This window comes from Cupressus sempervirens, chromosome 4 (genome assembly GCF_028749045.1).
Source record: "Cupressus sempervirens isolate cs-2001-9-10 chromosome 4, ASM2874904v1, whole genome shotgun sequence".
Taxonomy (NCBI): domain Eukaryota; kingdom Viridiplantae; phylum Streptophyta; class Pinopsida; order Cupressales; family Cupressaceae; genus Cupressus; species Cupressus sempervirens.
Window position 1 is genome coordinate 841,178,613 of NC_143121.1, and position 26,346 is coordinate 841,204,958.

At 37.2% G+C, this 26,346-nt stretch overlaps 1 protein-coding gene across 4 annotated transcripts in view; it reads left to right on the forward strand.

The window, feature by feature from the left end:
• The window catches only part of LOC149564014 (uncharacterized), a 98,847-nt gene that overhangs the window by 37,973 nt on the left and 34,528 nt on the right, over positions 1-26,346 (forward strand). The window lies entirely within an intron of this gene.

Below are 26,346 nucleotides of genomic sequence, written 5' to 3' on the forward strand. Positions count from 1 at the left end.
GCTATGATTTAAATCTAAGTTACCACACTCGCTTGTCCCGGGCCAAAGTCGAAAATCAATTCTATTGAAAGTTGGGTTTGGTGCGAATTTGTTTGATGATTGAGAAATGAGCAATATATATAAATATAAATAAAATTGCCTTATATCTATTCAAACTTATTTGACCCGATGGTTTCTCTTGAGTTTATTAAAAACCTTATTAAAGTTTAGTTTACTGATGGGACATGACTCATATATGAGTCACTTCCCATTGGATATTATAAAAGGGGAATGTTATCATGTATTTCAAGGAACAGATACAACGAAAAATACAGACCTTGCTCCCTTGGTTTCCATGATCAAGTTAAAACAATGATATCAGTGAAGGTGATAGAGTTAAAGACAATGACATCAGCAAAATATATACCAAAGGAGAGTGCATGTTTAGATGCATCTTAGTACTTATTTTCTTGTGAAGAATAGTTAAAAGAATATTATATTTGTGAATATAATACACTATTCTAGAAAATATTATTGATAACTATTCAAAAATTCAAAATGGTGGTAGTATGGCAAAAACTCCGTAGGCCACAAATGGTGGCAGTATGGCAAAAACTCCTTAGGACACAAATGGTGGCACTATGGCAAAAACTCCTTATGACACAAAAAAATTACCACCTATAGAGAATTCACTCAAAGGTTGATGAATAGGTTTGATCAAATAGATCTTGAATGGTACATCCAAGAGCTAACTCACCTTAAACAATTAGGGTTAGTAGAAGAATTCGCAAATCAGTTTCAAGAGGGATAGCTGGACTTGCAAAGGGATAGCTTTCTCCATCGTTAGTTGGATTCTCTTTTTTGTTGGCTGGAGCTCTCTCCTTTGGCCTTTTCTCCATAGATAGGAAAGCACCGAAGCTAGTTCGCCCGGTTTCGACTAGAATCCTCCCATAACCCTAGGGAAAGACCTAATTTTTTTGGGTCCAGGGCTCCCTATTGAAATAAAGGATCCAAGAGAGATCTCCAAGAAAGGCCTTGCTATATCTACAAAGAACCATGGAGTAAGGAACATCGATCTCAGAAGAAAGAACTATTTCAAAAAAATCTATGTTTTAAATGCAAAGAACCATGGAAACCTAGTCATCAATGTAAAAGAGGGAAAATGAACAGAATAGAAGAAACAAGTAAAGATGATACCCTAAGCAAAAAAGAAAAAAATGAGGAACAAGAACATGGGATAATAGTTGTCATCACCCAAGAAAACGAAAATAGGACCTTTTGACTCAAGGGGACAGTTAAAGGACATAATAATTGCATTGGTGGGACTCAAGAGCTACGCATGATTTCATTGCGAAACACTTGGTAGCAAGGAGGAAACTTAAAACACAAGAATTCAAGGCTTTGGAAATGGGTCCAATGATAATTGTAGAAAGATAGTACTTTAATTAGAAGTCACCCTCGGGGGCCACACAATTAAGAGAAACTTCTACGTGACAGATATTTAGAATGATATTATCCTAGGAATGCCATGGATAAATTCCCTTGGGCGATTCATAATGGACAGCCCAAAGTCAGAGATTTGTTTCCAACATGAAGGGAAAGAAATCACATTAAAAAGAATACTAGATGGTTCCCCTAAAGTGGTCTCTTGTAAGAAAATGACAAAAATACTCAATCATAACCAAGGGAGATGGATTGCACAGTGTATGACATAGATAAAACAAATCCAAAAGGAAAAACCATCCATGTAGATATCCAACCTATATTAAAAAGATACAAAAGGGTCTTTGAAGAAATTCCCCTAGGACTTCCCCTCAAAAGACGATTTGAACACTCTATAGAATTGGAAGCAGGAGCAAAACCAGTAATAACTACCCCTTATAGACATCCACATTAATTGAAAGAAGAGATAGAAAAAACAATCAAGGAGTTATTAGAGATGGATCATTTCCAACCCAATAGTAACCTGTTTGCATCATTAGTAGTCTTAGTCAACAAAAAAGATGGTACTATGAGAATGTGCATTGACTACCGAGCGTTAAATAAGAAAACTATTAAAAATGGATATCCTATTCCTAGGATTGATAAACTAATGGATGAATTACATGGAGCATGCTACTTCTCAAAAACTGATTTAATGATTTGGATATCATCAAATAAGAATGAGAAAGGAAGATGTACCCAAAACCGCTTTTAGGTGTCATTATGGATATTTTGAATTCCTAGTTCTTCCATTTGGTCTCACCAATGCACCGACAACATTCCAATCATGTATGAATCATATATTCTGACAATAATTAAGAAAATTTATACTCATATTCTTTGATGACATAGTTATCTACAACAAATCATGGGAAGAACATCTCCAACATATCAAAGAAGTTCTGAAGATCTTGGAAACAAAATCACTGTATGCAAAGCTCTCAGAATGTGAATTTGGTCTAGAAGAAACCATAGACACGAGACACAAAATCAATGCAAAAGGGGTTAGTGTGGATGAGGAGAAAATCAAAGCCATTATGGTATGGCCAAAATTGAAAACACTTACACAACTCAGGAGATTTTTAGGCCTATGTAGCTACTACCTGCGCTTTGTAAGAGGATTATCCAAAATTGCTTCCCCACTCACAAATTTAACAAAGAAAGGAGCTTTTACACGGAATGATTTAGAACAATAGGCTTTTGAAAATCTCAAAGAGACCATGTGCTCTTGTCCACTTTCAGCTATTCCAGATTTCACCAAGTCATTCGAATTATAATATGATGCATCAGGGGAAGGAATTGTAGCAGTAGTTATGCAAGGGACGCATCTAATAGCCTTTGAAAGTCGCAAGCTAATAGATGTAGAAAAACACTATTCTATATATGATAAGGAAATGTTAGCTATAATGCATGCCTTAGCGAAATCTCGACAATACTTGGTTTGTGGGAAATCTATTGTGAAGACAGATCATAGCAACCTGTGATTCTTCCTAAATTAAAAGAATCTTAACAATTAACAACAAAAATGGGTTAGTCGGATCCAAGCATACGACTTTGATATATAATATGTCAATGGAATAAATAATGGAGTCGCTGATGCTCTCTCAAGGAGGCCCTACATTAATATCCTCACAAACATCTCAAAGGATTGGAAAGAAGAAATCACAACAGAGTACATCCAAGATCCCAAAACCAAGGAAATATTGGAAGGACATCTACCTAATGAAGATTTGAGTCTGGGAAAATATTATCCTTTATAAAGGGATAGTGTACTTCTTAATCAAGGATTAAAGAAAATATTCTTAAGGAGTATCATGATAACCCACTGGTGAGACATCAAGGAAACTGTAAGACATAAGAACATTAGAGAGAAATGGCTTAAAAAAAGATATACTAAAATATGTAAGAGAATGTGTGATTTGTCAGCAAATAAACCCAAATTAACACATCCAATAGGATTACTACAACCCTTACCCATTCCAAACTAAAAATGGGAAAGTATATCCATGGATTTCATAATAGGATTTCTAAGAGATCAAGGGAAGGACACTATATTTGTGGTAGTAGACAAACTTACAAAATATGCTCAACTCTTTGCCATCTCCACAGAGTATACAACACATCAAGTAGCAGAGTTTTTTTATTGGAAGTTCTCCAAATCCACAGACTTCAGTAGAACATTATAAGTGATAGAGACAACAAATTCCTCAGCAAGTTTTGGCAAGAACTCTTTCGCCTAGTAGGAACAACCTTGACTCCTAGCACAAGTTATCACCCTCAAACAGACGGGCAAACAGAAGTGGTCAATAAGTGGTTAGAAGAATACCTAAGGAACCATGTTACAGGACAACAAAAGGCTTGGATTAAATGGTTACACCTAGGAGAATACTGGTACAATACCACTCATGATATGTCAATAGGAATGAGCCCATTTAAGGCGTTCTATGGATATGAAGCCACCTCCCTTGGAATCCTAATCCCTCAAGAAAGTAGAGTACTAGGTGCACAAGATTTTATTAAGCAAAGCACAGATATTATCAAAACATTAAAAGAGAATATATGTCAAGCACAAAATCAACAAAAGATATATGCAGACAAGAAACACACAAAAGGTACTTTATAGTTGGAGATTTAATATTTTTACGACTTCAACCATATAAGCAATCCTCGATTAAGAGGAATGGTGTAGAAAAACTCAAGCCTTGATTCTATGGACCATATAAGGTATTGAAGAACATTGGAGAAGTATCTTATGAGCTTGAACGTCCCAAGGATAGTAAGATTCATAATGTGTTCCATGTCTCTAGACTCAAGGCGAGTCTAGGAAAACAAGTAGCTCTTGTACAGATTTACCCCCTCGGATGATGAAGGACAACTCACTCTAATACTGGAGGTTATCTTGGACACTCTAGAAAGAAATTAAGGAATAGGACTATTCCGTAATTCTTAGTCAAGTGGAAGAATTTACCAGAGGTAGATGCTACATGGGAGAAAGAAGAAACCCTTAAGTTGCTTGAGGAAAAGCAAATTCGAGATGGACGGACTGCAATAGAACTCAATTGAGTTATAAATTACCAATGAAATGAATAAATTATACATAAGAAGAATAATAATTTCTTTTTAAATATGACTTTAATAATTGTATAAGAAGAATAATGCATTTCATTATATATTCAATATTAATATGATTCAAAAATTAAATATTATTATTATTTAAAATAACAAAAGGAAATAAGATTTTACATTCATTAAAAAAGGCCGAACTAAATTAATTGGTAACTAAAAAGTAAACATAAACCCATGCCATAGTACGTGGCCAGGGGTCACGTCGATCATAAAAGAAGAGTAGACATATAAAAGATGACCCGATATGGTGTAAGGGACATTGAAGAGGAAGAAATCCAATTAGAGGAGAATATAAAAGGGACTACATATAAGCTAGTGACGTGGTGTAACAAATGGATTTTCATAACAAAATAAAGGTGATCTAGAAAGAGTTTTCCTCAACTAATTATTGATACAAAATATATTGAATTCTTTTTCATGAGACATTAACTAATTTTAACTACCAACGATTAACTGAGATAACAGAACCCAACTGAAATAATTGTAATAATTATTAACTGAAATAACTATAATAACGATCAATTGAAATAACTGTAACAATGATCAATTGAAATAACTATATTAATGATTAACTGAAATAACTATATAATGATCAACTGAAATATCTATAACAATGATCAACTATAATAATTGTAATAACAATCAACTGATATAACTGAAATAACGATTTACTATCTTTCCTTGCATACAAGTAAAGTAAATGCATAACATGAAATAGGAAGAAGAACATACGAGAAGTATCTGGTGAGTCTTTAATTGGTTGTGCGAGCCTCGACTTTCAGGAAGAGGAGAAGCATTGACTTAGGCTTAACTTTCCAACCTCAGACCATATTCATCCCCACACAATCTATTTAATAGAAAGACCCTTCCTACCCCAGGATCAGGCTTGGGATACTTTTAGTCCAGCCACCTGAGCATTCCGATGTTTAGGATGTCCGCACAGTTATGGATGGACATGTCTGAATAATCGGCACTACTGACATCAAGTGATCATAGATGGAAAACAATAGATGGAAAACATGCCTTTAATGACCTTGGCTAAGTTTTTTGATGGGTTCAATGACCCGATCACCACCGTTCGACTTGACAATAGGGGAACAATAGTATGAACAAGCATGAGCTATTAAATGAATTTAATTTAGAATTGTTATGTCATGTCTGACTTTTATATTCATGTTATTGCAGATTCCCATCTCACCTCTTCACCTTTTATATCATAAGATAGTTCCTCCTTAAGTCAAAACTTCTCATGATAGGTCAATACTAGTTATTCATGATATGCTTTCACATCTTTATTTTATTGCTGAATGACATAGTAAATATTTTGCAAAGATTATTTATAACAACCACTTTTCCTAGGTCTTAACTAACAACTAACATATCAAATAAATACAGTTATTGCTTCATTTTCATAGGAAGACAGTTATATCAGTTACGTTTATGTGAATGAGATTAACAGTTACAATCAATTAAATGGAAATTTCATAACTAACAATTGAAAACACCATCAATGAATTTACTATGGTAATTAAAATTTATATACCATGGTATTCGAAACCAAAATCAAGCTAGGGATGCTTCTGTAAACACCCAGGTTAGTCCATAAATACCACTTAGGATCAAATGACGATTACCATCCAATACCACTATATCAAAATCAAATGACAATTACCATCAAATACCACTATATCAATTAGGGTATTGATTACCATTGGATCATTTAGGGCATCACATACCATTGTATCAATTAGGGCATTGATTACTATTGGATCATTTAGGGCATCATGTACCACTATATCAATTAGGGCATCAAATACCGTTGGATCATTTAGGGCATCAATTACTATTGTATCATTTGGAGCATTAGATACCACTGTATCATTTAGGGCATCAGATACCACTGTATCATTTAGGACATTAGATACCACTATATCATTTGGGGCGTTAGATACCTCTATTTCATTCCTTTTCTTCCTTTTGCTAACTATGGCAATAACATGAGATTAGAAGATACATTCATAATCATTATTCTTATAAATGAAAGACTGAAATAACAATCCTATAAATATATTCCATATTCAGTTGGAAGATCAACTGATCTAACTGGTTACAAATTATATTGACGAGAAAGGTTCCTTTCAATAAAGTAAAATATCTGAAACGATGATATATAATAAATCCATTTTATCTTCTTATTCGAATAAACATCACAAAAATAAAATACTTGTTACCAATAAATGTTTGAATGCTCAACTTATCTTTATCTGATGCATGTCCTGACATCTTATGGAGAGAGGAAACATTGTCAGGGGCTTAACCTCCCAACCACGGACCTTAAACTTATCCCCACACTTTCTTTAACTAGAAAGGCCCTCCCTACTCGGAATAGACTTGGAACACCTTGTTAGCCACTGAGTATCCTGGTATCTAATCACACCACTTGACTTAACAAGAGGAGAAAACAATAAACATGATCATGCATGAGCTATTAAATGATTCCTTTTAAAAATGATAAACATTGTTATGTCACATCTGATTCTGTTTCATTTTATTACAGATTCCTTTCTCCCACCTCTTTACCTTTTTCTTTGGCTATACAATTGGGTGAGTCCCAGGTGTTTGAATCTCAGAGCAACCAACTCTTTCTATTGATCCTCAACTGATATAAGAATATTATATGTTTCCAGTTCATCACAATTTGTGATTCCGAGTAATGTAATCTTTAAGACTTGCAGAATAAATATCATTTGATTCTGACTTTCAATGGTAAAAAATAAAATATGATATCATGTCATGGTTACTTGGTTTCTATTTATCATAAACAACTCTATCTTAGAAATGGTCTATTTGTCAATTTTTAAGCGAATGATTTATATCATGATATAAACTGTAGCTTAGTGTTGTATAATTAGAATGCGGCAACCACTGATAAAGAAAACATATTGCAATACTTGGGTTTCGGTTAACCACATAACTTGATATAATCTAGAAAGAAGATGGAGTCTTGCTGGACGCGTAATCAATCTGCCTCACTCTTTACAGGAGATATTCTTGAACGCTAATCTCTAGTATGAATATTGCTCACGATTTCAGCAAAACTTAAGTATAACAAGGAAATCGTGGAAGGGAAAACAATGCAATGGTTACTAGATGGTAATTGTAGAGGTATCAAATGCTAAGAAAAACATGGTTGGGTAATATGAAAGAGTTGAGTGAAAAACAAGGAAGTCGGGTAATGGAAGAAAAAAATAAAAAGTATTCCGCCTCTCTCAATTTCATAATATAAAGAGATAATAAGTGTCTTTGGCTTCCAAGAAGCCGTAACATAAAAGAAATGTCTTGGCTCCTGGACGTCAAATAAATTAGCCAAGTGTTAAATCGGTTTCAAGCAAGAAAAATAATAAAAAGATGGAAGAAGATTTTGAAGTTTATAAATCGAAAATAATTATGGTTTATATCTATCTACATGCACATAGATATATTTGTGAGCTGACATCATTTTATTATAAAGAAAAGTAATATTATGGTGTCACTTTATTCTTATATCTGTGTATGTACATAGGTATATATTATAATAATATGGTGAAAGATCAATCAAAACCTTTAAGGTACGTATTACTTTTTAATTAAAATAATTAATATTTTTAAATGTTTATTTAATAGCTCATGCGGTTCCATCAATTGTATCCTGATGTTTAAGTCGCTAGGTCCTCAACCATGGTGATTCATGATTCGTACTCATTTGCCCAGTGATGGTGATGCTCCTGTGCCCAATTTTTTTCTGACAATGCTTCCACCCCGTCGACGTGCTTCCTACGAGGAAATTCTTCACAGTTAAATCATATTACCATAACAAATTATTTAATCATACATAATCATAACGGCTAACCGCCTTTTCAATTCCATGAATTCATAATAAATAATCAACTAGCATGTTATCTTCACATGAAATTATAACGACCAACCATCTTATCATTTCACAAGATTATAACAAATTTAAATGTCAACTAATTTCATGTGAACCTCAATAGCTATATGAACATTTTAAATTAGGTCAAAAATTGGGATGTAACATAAAATGGATTTATTATATATCATTGTTTCAGATATTTTCCTTTATTAAAGCAACCTTTCTCGTCAATATAGGTTGTAACCAATTAGATCGGTTGATCTTCCAACTGAGCATATTTTCTAAACTCATGTTATTGCCATAGTTAGCAATAGGAAGAAAATGAATGAAACAAATGTATCTGACACCCCAAATGATACAGTGGTATCTGATGTCCTTAATGATACAGTGATATCTGATGCCCTAAATGATATAGTGGTATCTAATGCTTCAAATAATACAGTGGCATTTGATGTCCTAAATGATCCAATGGTAATTGATGCCCTAATTAATACAGTTGTACGTGATGTCCTAAATGATCTAATGGTAATCGATGCCCTAATTGATACAGTGGTATGTGATGCCCTAAATGATCCAATGGTAATCAATGCCCTAATTGATATAGTGGTAGTTGATGGTAATTGTCATTTGATCCTAAGTGGTATTTATAGACCAACCTGGGTGCTGCAGAAGCATCCTTAGATTGATTTCGGTTTCGAATACCATGGTATGTAAATTTTAATTTCCATAGTAAATTCATTGATGGTGTTTTCAATTGTTTGTTATGAAATTTCTGTTTAACTAATTGTAATTGTTAATCTCATTCACATGAACGTAACTGATATAACTGTCTTCCTATGAAAATGAAGCAATAACTGTATTTCTTTGATATGTTAGTTGTTAGTTAAGACCTAGGAAAAGTGGTTGTTATAGATAATCTTTGCAAAATATTTACTATGTCATTCAGCAATAAAATAAAGATGTGAAAGCATATCATGAATAACTAGTATTGACCTATCATGAGAAGTTGTGACTTAAGGAGGAACTGTCTGATGATATCAAACAAGGATGGTATTTCTAGAGTCTGTAGCTTACTGCCATAAATACAATTCAGATAAAAAGAATACATTATAAATTGATTGGATATGGTAAGTCAACCACATAAACTGGTAAGTTCAAAAGTATTGGAGCTTCGGCTGGACGCTAATAGTTAGTTCCTTCACAGAATTTACTTCAGGCACAAAATCTCTGTGTGGTTATCAATCACATCTTCAGTAGAAATACTAATGAAAGGGCAAACTCATTGCAAGGAAAAATGTAGAGAATTATTAGGTGATATATTGCAGAGATATAGGGTGTTGTATGGAAGAGATATTGGGTGATATGTTGTAGAGATATCAGGTGTTGTATGGAAGAGATATCAGGTGATATGTTGCAGAGATTTCAGATGTTGTATGGAAGAGATATTGGGTGAATTTTCATGCTCATGGTCTCTCACAGCTTCATAATATAAGGAAGTATTCAAAATCTCTTTGGCTTCCAAGAAGCCGTAACTCATAAAGAAGAGACTTGGCTTCTTGATCGCCAGTAAAATATGCCAAATGTGCATTTCGGTTTTTAGCAAGAAATTGAATAAATATGGAAAAAGATTTGAAGGTTATAAATCGAGTATAATTATTATATATTTATCTACTTGCACATAGATGTACTTTTGAGGTGGCATCATATTATTTATTAAAAAATAAATTTTATGATGTCACCTTTATTCCTATGTGCACGTACATAAATATACGATATAATGATATGGTGGAAAGGTCAATCAAAAACCATTTGAGGTATGCATTATTTTTAATTAAAATAATTAATGCTGTAAATGTTTATTTAATAGCTCATGTGGGTTCATTGATTGTACCCTAATATTCAAGTCGCTAGGTCCTTACCAAGACAATTAAAGGTCATACCTGTCAACCCGATAATTGGACTAAGCTAGTATCCCATTCCGTTGATCCCGTTTAGCAATGCTTCTCCCCTTCATCTTCTCTTACAATCACCCTATAATGTTTCGTTGTTGTCAAAGACAAGACCTCACTGAAATTCAATGGGAGGGTGTGGTATAGATCAAGTATGACAACTGGGATGTCTGTACATAGCAAGAATATTGATGCAGATGGGCCATACGGTGTCTCTGTAGTGGTCGTACGATAGTGAGGAGGGTGTACGGTGACAGGGCTGAGATAGTATGGTGGAGGGAAGTGGAAGGTGCAGTGGTCGTACGGTATCAAGGCCGTACGGTGGAAGCAGGGGGAAATGGCCGTACGAAATGGCCGTACGAAATGGCTGTATGGTGTGGGAGCAACCGTGGGAGTTGGTCGTACGGAGGTATATGAAGCTGTACGGTATTTGATGTAAACCATACAGTGATGATTGGAGGCCAATGTGCTTGTACGATGGTACATGAGGGTGTATGGAGATAGGGTTGATGCAAGGGATTCAACGATGCCACTCAGAATGCAGAATAACATATATTAAACACGAATAGTTTGCAGAAGACAGAGTATAAAAGATACACACTTGCTACCAGATAGTATTTCCATATATAGATAACGCTCTGATTTTCCAGATTCGAGCCAAGCAGTACAAAGACGGAATAGGGTGAGGGATGAATCTCACCGAAACCGCACAAGCCAAATAGGGAAGATCTTTCACTTCCAAAATGGCGAATTACAGAGAATCCCAACTGGAATTCGTAGTACAAAGGAATAATCCAAATAAATTCCATACCTAAAGGCTACCTACAAGCCGTGCTTAAATACTTGTTGGGAAAACTTTTCGAGGGTGTACAAAGATAGCCGACGACACAAACTACGAAAACAAAAATAAAAATGGGTCCGAGATATATTAAATCAATCGACCCATTAACAATAGTTTGATACATAATTTATTTTATAACGGGAACATTACAGTCCTCCTGTCCCAAATTTTGCTTGTCCTCAAGTCAATGCAATGCCGGGTGCTGGAGAATGTGCTCTCCCTCCCATGTCGTGTCGTCCAATGGCAAGTGTTTCCAACGCACCAAATATTCCTTCACCATGCAGTTCCGTAGAGTCTTCTCACATACTTCGGTGATTTCGATTGGTTCCAATATGAGCTTTCCTTCTTCATTGAGTGGTGGAAGGTCTGTGGCTACTGTGATGTTCTGTCCTATGGCTTTCTTTAGGCATGAAACATGGAAAACATTATGAATACGGCTTCCCTCTGAAAGTTCTAGTTCGTACACAACTTCACCAACACGATGAACTACACGTTAGGGGCCATAAAATCGTGGCTTCAATTTGTCTTTTCCCTTTTCCTTCAATGAGGATTGCCGATGGCTAGAGCCTGAGATAAACCAAGTCCCCTACTTCGAAACTCCTCTCTAGTCTATGTTTTTCGGCATACATTTTCTGTTGATTTTGTGTCCGCTGTAAGTTTCCTTCAAGCATCTTAGTATGTCCTATCCCTCCTGAAGCTAGTCTCTTGCCCTTGGTGCGCGACTGTCACCTAGAACTATGTCAATGAAGGAAAGGGGTTCGTACTCGTACAGAGCTTTGAATGTTGCCATTCCGATGGACATGTGGTATGTGTATTGTAGCAATATTCCCCTAGATGTATCCATTTGATCCATACTCGTTGTGTTGAAATGTAGTTCCGAAGGTAACCTTTGAACCACTTGTTCACAATCTTCGTTTGTCTGTCTGTTTGTGGGTGGTAACTAGTACTTGGTGACAATTCTGTCCCTACCATCCAAAACAGTTCTGTCCAGAAGATACTGATGAATTGCCCATCTCGATCATTGACAATGTTTCGGGGTAACCTGTGCAGATGAAAGATTTCTCTAAAAAACAAATTGACAACTTGTGTGGCTTGAAAATCTGAGGGGATGGCGAAGAAATGTGTGTGCTTTGTCAATCTGTCAACCACCACGAAAATACAATCCTTTCCGTTCACCTTGGGAAGCCTCGATATGAAATCCATCGAGATACTTTCCCACTTATGTTCTGGAATTGGCAGAGGTTGCAGTAACCTAGTTGGTAGAGTATGTTCGGATTTGTCCTGCTGGCAGACTACACAATCTTACATATTGCAACACGTCCCCTTTAATTCCTTTCCATGAAAACCTCTCTCGGAGACTTTTGTAAGTTTTGAGGAAAGCCAAGCGTCCTACCAAGGGTGAGTCGTGTACTTCCTGCAAGATTTTTTGCTTCAATTTGGATTCCGGCACCAAAAATATCCAATTCTTATAGTGGATGATGTCATTCACCACTCTGTACTGATCATCCAAGGTGTTGCCATCCATTAACTCACAGGAAAATGTGTTTCTTTGACAAGGCATCTGCAACTACATTGTTCTTCCCTTTTACATATTCAATGTCAAAATCAAAAGCCTAAACCTTGCTTACCCATTTTTGTTGCCTCTCCTTCAAGTCCCGTTGCTTCAGAAAATATCTCAAACTATTGTGATCTGTACGGACAACAAGCTTGACATCTATCAGATACTGTCGAAACTTGGTTAGTGCATGTATGATGGCCAACATCTTTTTGTCGTATATGGAATATAGAAATTCTGTCTGCGTAAGCTTCCTGCTCTCATAAGCTATGGGGTGTTTATCTTGCATCAGTGCCACGCCAATGCCTTCTCCGGACACTTCGCACGCCAAAATGAATGGTCAAATGAAATCAGGGAATGCAAGTACAAGACAAGTGCTCATTGCCTCTTTCAGCTTATCAAAAGTTAGTTGTGCCTTTCCATTCCATTGGAAAGACCCCTTCCTTGTCAGATCTGTTAAGGGTGCGCTAAGCTGAGAGAATCTTTTAATGAACCTCTAGTAATAACGGCACAGTCCGAAAAATCCTTGCAAATCCATGAGTGATTTTGGGGGAGGCCAATCAAGGATAGCCTGAATCTTGTCCTGATGAACTTGAACTCCGTATTTACTGATAACATGCCTCAGGTACAATATTTCTGTCATACCAAATTCACACTTGGATTGCTTGGCGAACAAAGACTGCTTCTCTATGATCCTTAGGAATTCATTCAGATGCTTCAGGTGCTCCTCCCATGTCTTGTTATAAATAAGATCATCAAAAAATACCAATAAGTACTTACGCAATTGTTTGTTGAAGATGTGATTCATGCATGATTGGAATGTAGTAGGTGCATTTGTCAATCCGAACGGCATGACAAGAAACTCATAATGCCCACAGTGACAATAGAAGGCCGTCTTTCTACATCTTCCTCCCTCATGCGGATCTGATGGTATCCAGAATGGAGATCTATTTTCGAAAAATAGATTGCGCCATGCAATTAATCCAGCAACTCATCTATCCTTGGAATGGGATATCTATTCTTTATTGTTTTTTTGTTCAACGCATAGTAGTCCACACAAATGTGCATCGTCTCGTCCCTCTTCTTGACCAAAACTATTGATGATGCGAAGGGGCTAGAACTGGGATGGATCCATCCTTTCTCCAGCAGGTCCTGAATAGTCCTTTCAATCTCATCTTTGAATTTCTTAGGATGATGGTAGGGTGTGGTTATGACTAGCTTGGCTCCAACTTCCAACTCAATAGGATGTTCAAACTCTCGATGAGGCAGTATACCAGGAGGAATATAAATGAAAACTCTATCATGTTTACTCAAAATATCCTGGAGATCATCATCCTGGGGAGGTGTTTGTTGCCCTTTTATAGGTTCTGCCAAGATAAAACAATATGCAGCCCACGCAATGTCATCAAGCTGAAAAATTGCCTCCATCCGATGTGCAAAAACTTCCTTCGAACCTTCATTTGCCATTCTGCGGAGAATAACTTTCATTCCATTAACAACAAAAGTGAAGTCCATCCGTTTGAAACTCTAAGTGCATTCATAAAGTGTCTCCATCCACTGTATGCTTAGAATAACCTCCATGTCATCAAGGTCCACTATGAAGAAATCCTTAGTCACCGTGTGATTTGCCATTGTGATACTTAGCTGAGGAACAAGGCCTGTGCAGGGTAGAAGAGTCTCTTTGCCAATCTTGACCTGAAATCCTGTGTGTGTCTCTGTAGGTAGACCTCTTCACTTCACCAGAGATGAGTTTATGAAATTTAGAGTGGCTCTGCTATCTAGCATCACCGTAACCCTTTGTTCTTGAAGGGTTCCTCGTACAAGAAAAACTTTGCACCTCGGGCTACTGGCTAGGGCAATAGTTCCTTTGCGTCGTACCAAAGCCTCAATTTTTTCCATACGGTTCAAACTAACCATGTTGGTGTCGTCATGATGTTGGTTGTCTTCGGTGGGTATTTCTTCCTAATCGTCCTTATCATCGGACATGACCTCAATGTAATGGATCTTCCCTTTTTCGAGGCATCTGTGGCTCGGTTCCCAAGGTCCCTTGCAATTGAAACATAGTTTCTTTCTTCGGAGCTTGTTTGGTAGCTTCGTCCAATGATGGCTTCCTGGGTAGAGGTTTATTATTTTTGTCCCTTGGAAATGCCGACCTTTGGAGTGTGATTAACTTCGAGAGGATGACGTCGATGATGATGTCATGCTCCGTGCCTTCTTAATAGCTTCGGATAGGGTGGTAGGATTGAACCCCTTTACCCAACCTTTCAGTGGTTCTGTCAGTCCGTCCATAAAGAGCACTACCCATCTTCTTTTGGAAATGTCAATGACCAAAATAGAGAGTTTCTGAAATTCCGCAATGTACTGGTCGACCAATTTAGTTTGTCTTAACTATGCCAAATCTTTGAAATTGAGTTCTGGATCTTTACCATCAAATCGATTTATCAATCTCTCAGTGAATTCTGCATAAGTATTTATTTGATCATGCCCCAATATGATGGTGCCGTGATGCCACCATTTATGCGCAACTCCCTCCAAGTGCAGTGCAGCAAATTTAATTGTTTTTTCTTCTGGCATGGGATTAAGTTGGAAGTAAGTATCGGCCTTCATTACCCACGCTTGCGCAGATATGGATCCGGATCCATCAAATGGAGACATATTTACTTTACTCAACTATCTTCTGAGATCATCATTAAAATATCTTTGGTTTCTACCTCCCGAATATCTCATTCTCAGATCCGCATAATCTTTGTAAGATATATCTTCGTCAGAATTCGCATTCTTCCAGTCTTCTCTCATTCGTTCTTGCATCTCTTCAAAGGTTGGTTATTTCCCTCTGTGATGCAAGAGCATCCTGGGTGTAAAGGCAATCTTGCATCACCCAAAAATATTTTGTTTTCAGTCTTTTCTATTTTAATAAGTGCTAGTAGACAGGGTGGTTACTATTTATAGGAATTTGCTATTTTTAGTAAGTTTTTCATATGAGCTTGGAATGTTCTCATTTTCTATAGGAAGGTTCATTTTAGAGATATAAGCCTACTATAAAAATCTCATTGCTCCAGCTTAAGTATTAGAGAAGTTATTGCGGATTTTCGGTGGAAAAATTTGTAGAAAAATTCTCAAGTTCACCGTTGGAAGCCTTAGAGTGCCCAGATGAGTCCCGAAAACTCAATGGAAGGGCGCTAGCATAATTTTGAGTTTGTAGATCAACGCTGGCATTTCCGAAAAGTGGTTATAATAGCCAATTAGAGCAACGGTTTGTGAATTATGGCCTTTCGAACTTAGGCTACCCGAAGTTTCTAAAGTAATTGTCAAAGATGTATTTGACCGACTCTATATGTTTTGTTAGGGATTGCCAGCCTTAGGTATTAAGTTTGAGCATCTAGAACCTTTCCGGGCATTATAAAACTACCTATTTAAGAAATGCCTGAACATTGTCTAGGACAGCTCGGGGTGATAGTTTGCAACACTGTCTTGTAGATTACTGTAATGAAGGTGCCCATTTGGGTTAGCATATTGTAATTGAGAATTCTATAATTCTGCATTTGTGGCGATAATAAGAACTCCATATTTTGTTCTCGTATTTGCTGTTGTTTCTCTGTTTATGTTATGAGTTTATAGTATTAAGGGGAGTACCTTGCATCAAGTGGTATCAGAGCTAGAGTTCTTGAGTGTGTGGACAGATTGCCGACTGTGAAGTAGTTCGCACCAGGATCGTGGTTTGGGCTGAGCGTGTAGACAGATCATCGATTGTGAAACAATTTGCACTAGGGTTTCAGCGAAAGTGCGAAAATGCCTCCACGAAGAGAGCATGGTAGAAGAGCTGTAGGTGTTACACCTGAGGGTTTCCGAGCCCTCCAAAGACAAATGCAAGCATTGGAAGAACAAATGTGTAGAGGAATGAATCTTCCCATAAGAGATGAAAGCTAGGATGAGGATGAAGTAGAAGAAAATGCCAAAGTAGAGGCAATTCTAAATCTAGAGGAAGAGAGGCTTTTTAGGGCCATCTCCAAGATTGGAAAAAGACCTAAGTTTGAGGTTCCCACATTTTCAAGAAATCTTAACTCAAAGGAGTTGATCGATTGGATCAATGAATTGGAGGAGTATTTTGAGTATGAAGATATTGATGATTCTGATAGGGTCAAGTTTGCGAAGGCAAAACTAAAGGGACATGCGAAGATCTGGTGGCAGGTGGTTTAGTTGGAGCGAAATAGAAAGGGAAAGGACAAAATCACTAGATGGGATTAGATGAAAGATAAACTGAAGCAACAATTCATTCCCATGGGTTATGAGCTTGATCTGTTGAAGAAGATGCAAGGGTTGAAGCAAGCAGGGAAATTTGTTCAAGAGTATACCGAAGAGTTCTACCGAGTTCTCATTAGAACCAACTATGCAGAAGTTGATGAGGATAAAGTCGCTTGTTATCTTAATGGGTTAAGGTCCAGCATTCAAGATCAACTAAGTCTGGTTCGAATGAACAGTATTCAGGAGGCATGCCAGTTTTCCCTAAGAGTTGAGGAGAAACTGAGCAAGAAATTTGACAATAAGAACAGTGGAAGAGGTTGCGGTGGAAGATTTGGTGGACGATCTTATGGTGGTCGTAATGATGATCAAAAGAACAAGGATGAGGCTGGAAGTAGCAGTCAGAACCAGAGGGGAAACAGTTTCAATCGTTTCCATGATCAGAACAATAGAGATTAGAGAGGAAGAGGTAGAGGAGAAGGATCTGGAAGAGGAGGTTTTTGTGAAAAATGTTTTCACTGCGAAGAAGAAGGGCATAGAGCATTTGAATGTACCCAGCGCCAAGGAAGGACAGATCGAAGAACAAAAGGTCAGGCGAGAGTTGCACATGTTGGTGAAGATGCCATATCCTCACATTTTGAAGATGCTGAAAGAGGAGAAGTCCTAGTTAACTGAACCTGAATAGAGAAGGAGCTTGTTTCGCACAAGGTGTAGATGTGACGATAAGTGTTGTGATGTGATCATTGATGGAGGAAGTATTGACAATTTGGTGTCAGAAACGATGCTCGCCAAGTTAAAGCTGAAGAGGCAGAAACACTCGCGTCCATATCGTATTGCTTGGGTGCAAGATGACCACAAGGTAATGGTCAATGAGCAGTGCTCAGTGAAGTTCAAGATTGGAAGCTATCAGGATGAGGTACTACGTGATATCATACCTATGGACATATGTCATATGTTGTTGAATAGGCTGTGGCAGTTTGATAGGCATGTTGTACATGATGGGCAGGCAAACGCCTAAACTCTAACTAAGGATGGAGTGAAACATAAGCTGAAGCCGTTGAAGGATAAAGAAGAAAAGGTATGTAGTGCTGTCAGAATATGTGTTATTGATGGAAAAGAGTTTCTTAAAGGTATGAAGCATGAGCATATGTGTTTTTCTATAATTCCTAGAGATAGCAAAGAAGTAGAAGAGGTACTTGCAGAAGTTGCAGATATGTTGGGAGAGTTTTCTGATATTGTATTAGATAATGTACTTGATGGATTGCCCCCAATGAGGAAGATCAGTTACCAGATGGATTTGGTTCCAGGAGCCATTTTGCCAAACAAGGCAGCACACAGAATGACACTAGCAGAAAGTGAAGAGTTGAACAGGCAAGTTCATGAGTTGTTGTAGAAGGGGTTGATTTGAGAGAGGTTGAGTCCATGTGCTGTACCAACAGTATTAGCACCAAAGAAGAATGGAGAATGGAGGATGTGCACAGATTCTCATGCTATCAACAAGATCACAATAAAGTATAGATTTCCTTTGCCGATGATGGATGATATTATGGATTGTTTGAGAGGAGCTCAGTATTTCACAAAGATAGATTTGAAGAGTGGGTTACCATCAGATTCGTATCAGAGAAGGTGATGAGTGGAAGACTGCTTTCAAGACAAGGGAAGGACTGTATGAGTGATTAGTCATGCCTTTTGGGCTAACCAATGCACCGAGCACTTTCATGAGGCTCATGCATGAGGTACTGAAGGAGTTTCTGGGTAGGTTTGTCATTGTTTACCTAGAGGATATATTGATGTTTAGTAAGACATTGGAGGAGCATTTGATTCATATTCACAAGATGTTTGATAAGTTGAGGGAAGAAAAGTTGCTGATAAACCAAAAGAAGTGCAGTTTTGTAAAGAAAGAGTTGGTGTACCTGGGATTTGTAGACTCAGGAGAAGGTTTGAAAATGGATCCAGAGAAAGTGAAGGCTATCCTTGAATGGCCTACTCCAAGAAGTGTGACAGAGGTAAGATCTTTTCATGGACTGGCTACATTTTATAGAAAGTTCATAAGTTTTAGAAGCATGTGTGGACCCTTGACTGAAACAATGAGAGGGGATAGGAAAGAGTTTAAGTGGACTGTAGGAGCAGATAAGAGTTTTAATTTGTTGAAACAGAAAGTTACTAAGCAACCTATTTTAGCACTTCGTGATTTTAACAAGGTATTTCAAGTAGACTGTGATGCTAGTGGTACTGCAATAGGAGCTGTTTTGAGTCAAGAAGGTAGACCAATTGCTTATTTCAATGAGAAGTTGAATGATGCAAAAAGAAAATATTCTGTTTATGATTAGGAATTTTATGCTATAGTTCAAGCATTGAAGAAGTGGAGACACTATCTTCTTCCTAAGGAGTTTGTTTTTTATACTGATCATCAAGCTTTGCAATATTTGAATAGTCAAAGAAAATTGGACCAGAGGCATTTAAAGTGGGTTGAGTTTTTGTAGAGTTATAGATTTGTTTTGAAACACAAGAGTAAGAAGTCTAACAAAGCTGCAAATGCTCTTAGTAGAAGACAACTTTTGCTGACAGAAATGCAGATAGAGGTGGTTGGGTTCAAGGAGCTTAGTCCTTTGTATCTAGATGATCTTGATTTTGCTGAAGCATGGAAGGCATGTACAAAACCTGTTACACTTGATAGGACAAAGTGGTTGGATTTCATGATCCAGGATAATATGTTGTTCAAAGGAAGCCAATTGTGCATTCCCAGAAGTTCAATGAGAGAGCTTCTCATCAAGGAGAAGCATAGTGGAGGATTGGCTGGACATTTTGGCAGAGATAAAATCATAGTTTTGGTTGCTGAAAATTACTACTGGCCACAGTTGCAGCAAGATGTGAAGAAGTTTGTACTAAGTTGTAGAGTATGTTAGATGGCGAAAGGAGTGAAGCAAAATATGGGGTTGTATCAGCCATTGCCTGTACCAGAGAAGCCATGGGAGGATGTTAGCATGGATTTTGTTATGGGGTTACCGAGGACACAGCGTAAGTATGATTCTATTTTTGTGGTGGTTGATAGGTTTTCACAATGACACATTTTATTCCTTGCAAGAAGACTACTGCTGCTGTTTATGTGGTAGAATTATTTTTCAGGGAAGTGGTGAGACTACATGGTCTGCCAAAGAGTATAGTTTCAAATCAAGACACCAAATTTGTTGGGTATTTTTGGCGTACATTATGGAAGAAGTTGAAGACAAATTTGAAGTTCAGGTCATCACATCATCCATAGATTGATGGACAGACAGAAGTTGTGAATTGCAATTTGGGAAACTTGCTGAGATGCTTGGTTGGAGATACACCAAAATGATGGGATATGATTTTACCACAGGTGGAATTTGCATATAATAATTCTGCCAATAGGAGTACTGGTAAATCACCATTCTAGATTGTATACGGGAGTAGTCCCAAAAATGCTTCTGAATTGAGACAGCTGGATAAAGGAGAGATAAGTAGTGCTAAAGCAAAAGATTTTGCTGAACATTTGAAGAACGTCCATGAGGAGGTAAGGAAGCACATCATAAAGATGAATATACAATATAAGGCTAAGGCAGATGTGAAAAGGAGATATAAGGAATTTCAGATTGGAGATAAAGTCATGGTTCATTTGAGAAAGGAGCGTTCTCTAGTGGGTACATATAATACGCTGAAGATGAAGAAGTTTGGACTGTGCAAGATAGTGAAAAGGCATGATTCTGGAAATGTGTATGAAGTGGAGTTGCCTGCTGAATTGAATATTTCACCAGTATTTAATATTTCAGATTTGACAGAGTATTATGAAGGAGGTGATGGAGATGAAGTTGCAAAAGCGCAGTGGAGCATTCTAGCAGCTAGTTCGGCTACAAAGGAGATTGAGAAGATACTGGATAGTCATGTTGGCAAAAGTACCAGAAACAGAACTCATGAGGAATATCTGGTCAAATGGAAAGGAGACCAGTAGAGGATTCATCATGGCTAGCAAGGGAGGAGGTTAACCATCTTGGTTTTCCTCTGAACACCTGAGATGTGACGGGGTCACTTTTCAAATTACCCCGAGTGTCTGATGTAAGAGCATCCTGGGTGTAAAGGCAATCTTGCATCACCCAAAAATATTTTGTTTTCAGTCTTTTCTATTTTAATAAGGGCTAGTAGACAAGGTGGTTACTATTTATGGGAACTTGCTATTTTTAGTAAGTTTTTCATATGAGCTCGGAATGTTCTCATTTTCTATAGGTTCATTTTAGAGATATAAGCCTATTATAAAAATCTCATTGCTCTAGCTTAAGTATTAGATAAGTTATTGCGGATTTTTGGTGGAAAAATTTGCAGAAAAATCCTCAAGCTCACTGTTGGAGGCCTTAGAGTGCCCGGATGAGGCCCGAAAACTTGATGGAAGGGTGCTAGCGCAATTTCAAGCCTGTAGATCAGAAGTTGGTGTTTTTGAAAAGTGGTTATAATAGCCAATCGGAGCAATGGTCCGTGAGTTATGGCTTTCCGAAGTTGGGCTACCCGAAATTTCTAAAATAATTGTCAAAGATGTATTTGGTTGTCTCTATATGTTTTGTTAGGGTCTGTCGGCCCTAGATATTAAGTTTGAGCATCTAGAACCTTCCTGGGCGGTATAAAACAACCTATTTAAGAAAAGCCCAAACATTCTCTAGGATAGCTTGGGGTGATAGTTCGTAGCACTGTCTTGCAGATTACTGTAATGAAGGTGCCCATTTGGGTTAGCATATTGTAATTGAGAATTCTGTAATTCCGGATTTGCAGCAATAATAAGAACTCCATATTTTGTTCTCGCATTTGCTGCTGTTTCTTTGTTTCTGTTATGAGTTTATAGTATTAAGGGGAGTCCCCTGCATCACTTCGTGTGGTGCCTCCGTCCGTGGGGGAAAAGATGGCATGGAAGGTTGAGAGCGTCCTGGATGAGGGTTTGATTTACCCGACACTGAGTCTGCGTTGTGACCATTTTGTTCTCCGGGTATTTTATTGTCTGCCAACTTCTTGAGAGTCTCTTCCATGAGTTGCTGAGTATCAGTGATCTGTGTCTGATTCCTGGCAAGTTCTCTCAATAGTGCCACGAGTTCGGCAGCTGTTGGTTCCAGTTTGACAACCATTCTATCAATGGAATGTGTCCTCTTCCGGCTATAAACTCTCATTCACTGTCCACAGGCTGGCAGGATTGAAGCTCTGATACCATTGTAATGTTTCGTTTCCGTCGAAGACAAGACTTCACTAAATTTCAATGGGAGGGTGTGGTATGGATCAAGTATGACGATTGGGATGTCTGTACACAGCAAGAATATTGATGCAGATGGACCGTACGGTGTCAATGGGCTTGGCCGTACGGAGGTAAGGAGGGTGTACAGTGACAGGGTTGAGACAGTACGATATCAAGGCCGTACGATGGAGGTAGGGGGAAATGGCCGTACGGTGTGGGAGCAATCATGGGAGTTGGTCGTACAGAGGTATATGAAGCCGTACAATATTTGATGTAAACCATAAGTGATGATTGGAGGCCAATGTGCCTGTACAATGGTACAAGGTGTACGGAGGTAGGGGTGATGTAAGGGATTTGACGATGCCACTCAGAATGCAGAATAACATATATTAAACACGAGTAGTTTGCAGAAGCTAGAGGATAAAAGTTACAAACTTGTTACCAGATAGTATTTCCATATACAAATAACGCTCCGATTTGCTAGATCCGAGCCAAACAATATAAAGACGGAATAAGGTGAGGGATGAATCCCACCGAAATCGCATGAGCCAAATAGGGAAGATCTTTCACTTTCGAAATGGCGAATTACAAAGAATCCCAACTGAAATTTGTAGTACAAAGAAATAATCCAAATAAATTCCATACCTAAAGACTACCTACAAGCCGTGCTTAAATATCCGTCAGGAAAACTTTCTGAGGGTGTACAAAGATAGCCGATGGTGACACAAACTACGGAAACAAAAATAAAAATGGGTCCAAGATATATTAAATCAATTAGCCCATCAACAATAGTTTGATATGTAATTTATTTTATAACGGGAACATTACACACCTATGCAACATTTCCACAATAATAACAAGTTCCATGATAAATCCATAATAACATTTAATGTAGATAAGGAATTTAATTATTAACCATAATTCCGAAATCAAGCAATTGCTAATCGTCACATGACAATCAATGGATAATGACCATCATCATTAAACAGTTTACATAATGAATACAATGGATATATTTAACCATTCTCATCACATGATTATAAAAGAAAATCAATTCAATCTAATGGCTATAAATAAATTTAAAATTAGGTCAAAATTTGGGATGTAAAACATGGAGTGATTTACCTCATCACGCTATCCTCATTCTTACACAGGGAGTATGGAAACTGATAGAAACAAAGGAGTAAATCCGATAAGACTAAGCATAAGGGAAACATAGCCAAACAAGTATAGTGCCAATCAGGCCAAAAGGTACAGTTGCACATGGTAAACATAAGGCGATATTGTTTTGTTTATTAACCGAGTATCACATATTTAATGATATTTTCATTTCAACTATGTAATGAATAGTGGTGCATGCATACACGTGAATATGTAACTATTAATTCAAATGGCACTTACATTTATTTATTGAAGAAAATCATAATTAGAAATAGCTTAATATTCTAAAGGAATTAATAAATATCCTATGAAGGAAAGATTAAACTTTTTGTGTCAGTATCAGAGATGGGTATAACTACCCATTTGGTTAGCACAACTAAAGAAGGTATGTAGTGTTGGTATTAGAGGTATAATGCCCATTTGGCCAAGCACTTCTTAAATGTTCATATATATATATAGTTAGTGTTGGTATACCTGAGGAAGTATGATGGAAAGAATGATTTAATGGTGTCAACATATGCATATGTGAACCTTAAAGGCCGTGTTCTAGAAAAGACGGTTGACTAAGGTTAGGAAACCCGATCTAGAGATGCCTTTAAGGTTTGGGATTAAGATTAAGGGATAGAATAGTATAATGAAATTCATGACTATTATGATTCTCACAATAGTTTTTGCAGGTTTGCCAACTCGTGGTAGTAGGATATTACAGAAGATGAGTCCAAAGAAGTGGATGAGACCTTGTATAGGTCCATGATAGGGAAATTTCAGTATGTTGTGCACAATAGACCTAACATAGTAGAGATTGTTAGATTTGTTGCAAGGTTCTCTACTAATTGATGGCAGTAAAGAAAATGTCTAGGTACTCGAAGGGAACTGAAGACTATGGTCTTTGGTATGGATAGAAAGATAATTTCTTTTTAAGTGTGTTCACAGATGCAGATTGGGCAGGTAATGTGGATGATAGGAAGAGCACATGTGGTGGTGCATTCTTTCTTGGTTTGTGTCACGGACACAAAAAGAAAAATTGTATCTCTTAGTCTACAACTGAAGCTGAGTATATTGGTGCTGCTATTAATTGCACACAAGTGGTGTGGATCAAGTAGATATTGGAAGACATTAGGAGGTCACTGAACCAATGGTTATCTATTTTCATAATGCAAGTGCCATAAACATATCAAAGAACCTAGTGATGCACTCTAAGACTAAGCATATTGCTATGAAGTATGATTTTCTTAGAAAACAAGTATAGGAGAAAGAGGTGAGGTTGAAATATTTACCAATCATGGAGCCAGTAGTTGACATATTTACAAAGACATTGCCTAAAGATACATTTGAGTATCTAAGAGGCAGGTTAGGGGTCATTTCTCTACCTAATTCGAACCAGAAAAAGATTTTAGTGCATCAATCCATTGTACTTGTTGAAAATCTTATGCATGGATTGATGTTATATGACTACTCCATAGGGGGAGTAGCTAGTATGGTGAGTCACTCAGTCAGTCAATAAAGAAGTGAACCAACTTATTGGAGAAGAATGTGAATTGCAGGTACATGGCTAGTTAGAAGTATTTGGTACCTTTGGCATTGTTGTCAATGGGGGACAAAATGAGAGAGTGAGTACACAGAAAAGCAGTGAATACAAAGCACAATAGTGAGTATAAAGGGGAGAGAATGAGAAGTTAAATGCAGAGTAGTATGTGCAGGAGCACATTGGAGGAAGTGAGGAGATCAGTAAAAGGGGGAGTTTCCCATAATTGACAAAGTGCAAGTATTGTGCCAGAGAGAAGTAGTTGAGAAGCTGAAGATCAATTGATTTGAAGTGTTGCCGTTAATGCCAAAGGGGGATATTGTTGGCATAAGTGATGTAATGATGGTAGGAGATGATTGGAGGTGTCATGCTATAGATTTGGCTGCATGATGATCAATTATTGTGTTGTCATTGATGTCAAGTATTGACCTAATGTACTTAGCAAGTTTCAAAGTTAGAATGTGAGGAATGAGGTGTTGTAGTGAGTATTTTTGGTTGCTATTCTTATGGGAGACTTTAGGGTGTCTTAGTCAGTCAAATGTATGACCACTACTCTTATTGTGAAAAATTGAGTAAATTATGATTGGTTGAAGGTGAATAGTAAAACTGCTAGAATAGTTAGTGATAGAGAGTAAGTGATTTGATTGTTTCATCAAATCTATGAAGAGTTAAGTGGATTGGTCATAGCAGTAAGCAAAACATGGCTTGTAGATGATGTGGTTACGACTACAACGCATTTGGATGACAATGAGTAGGTGTTGTGAAAAAAACCACAGTTTCTGGATAAACAGTTTTTGTTCTTGAGTTGTCGATGTTAGATTGGAAATCGGTGACTGATATGGATGAATTAGTGAATTCAGTTGAGTTGGATGCAATGTGGTTATGTGTCTAAATCAAAGAAACGTGAATCGGAATCGGATCGGAATCGGCAAGGTCGAATCGAATCGTGAATCGGCAATGAATCGGCAATGAATCGGCGATGAATCGGCAAATTTGAAAAAACCCGTTAAATTTAAAGATTTTAACAATTTAAAACTTATTTCATGCACCCTTTATTGAATATAACTTAAGCACACTATAACATCATCAAATAGAAGTTAAAACTTAACATACATAAACATGAAACATAAAATCCATCACATACGTAACTATGTTATCTAAGATTCTAAAATGTAAATTGTAGGCTAGCTGAAGTAAATAGAAATCAAATGATCATAATGATTTAAATCATAGAATGTATGTAAGATGATCCATAAGACATCAAATCATAAATTTATGTAAGAATCTAAGATGAAGATCCATGAAAGTTTGAAACTTTGAAACATATGTCTATCAATGATTCACTATCA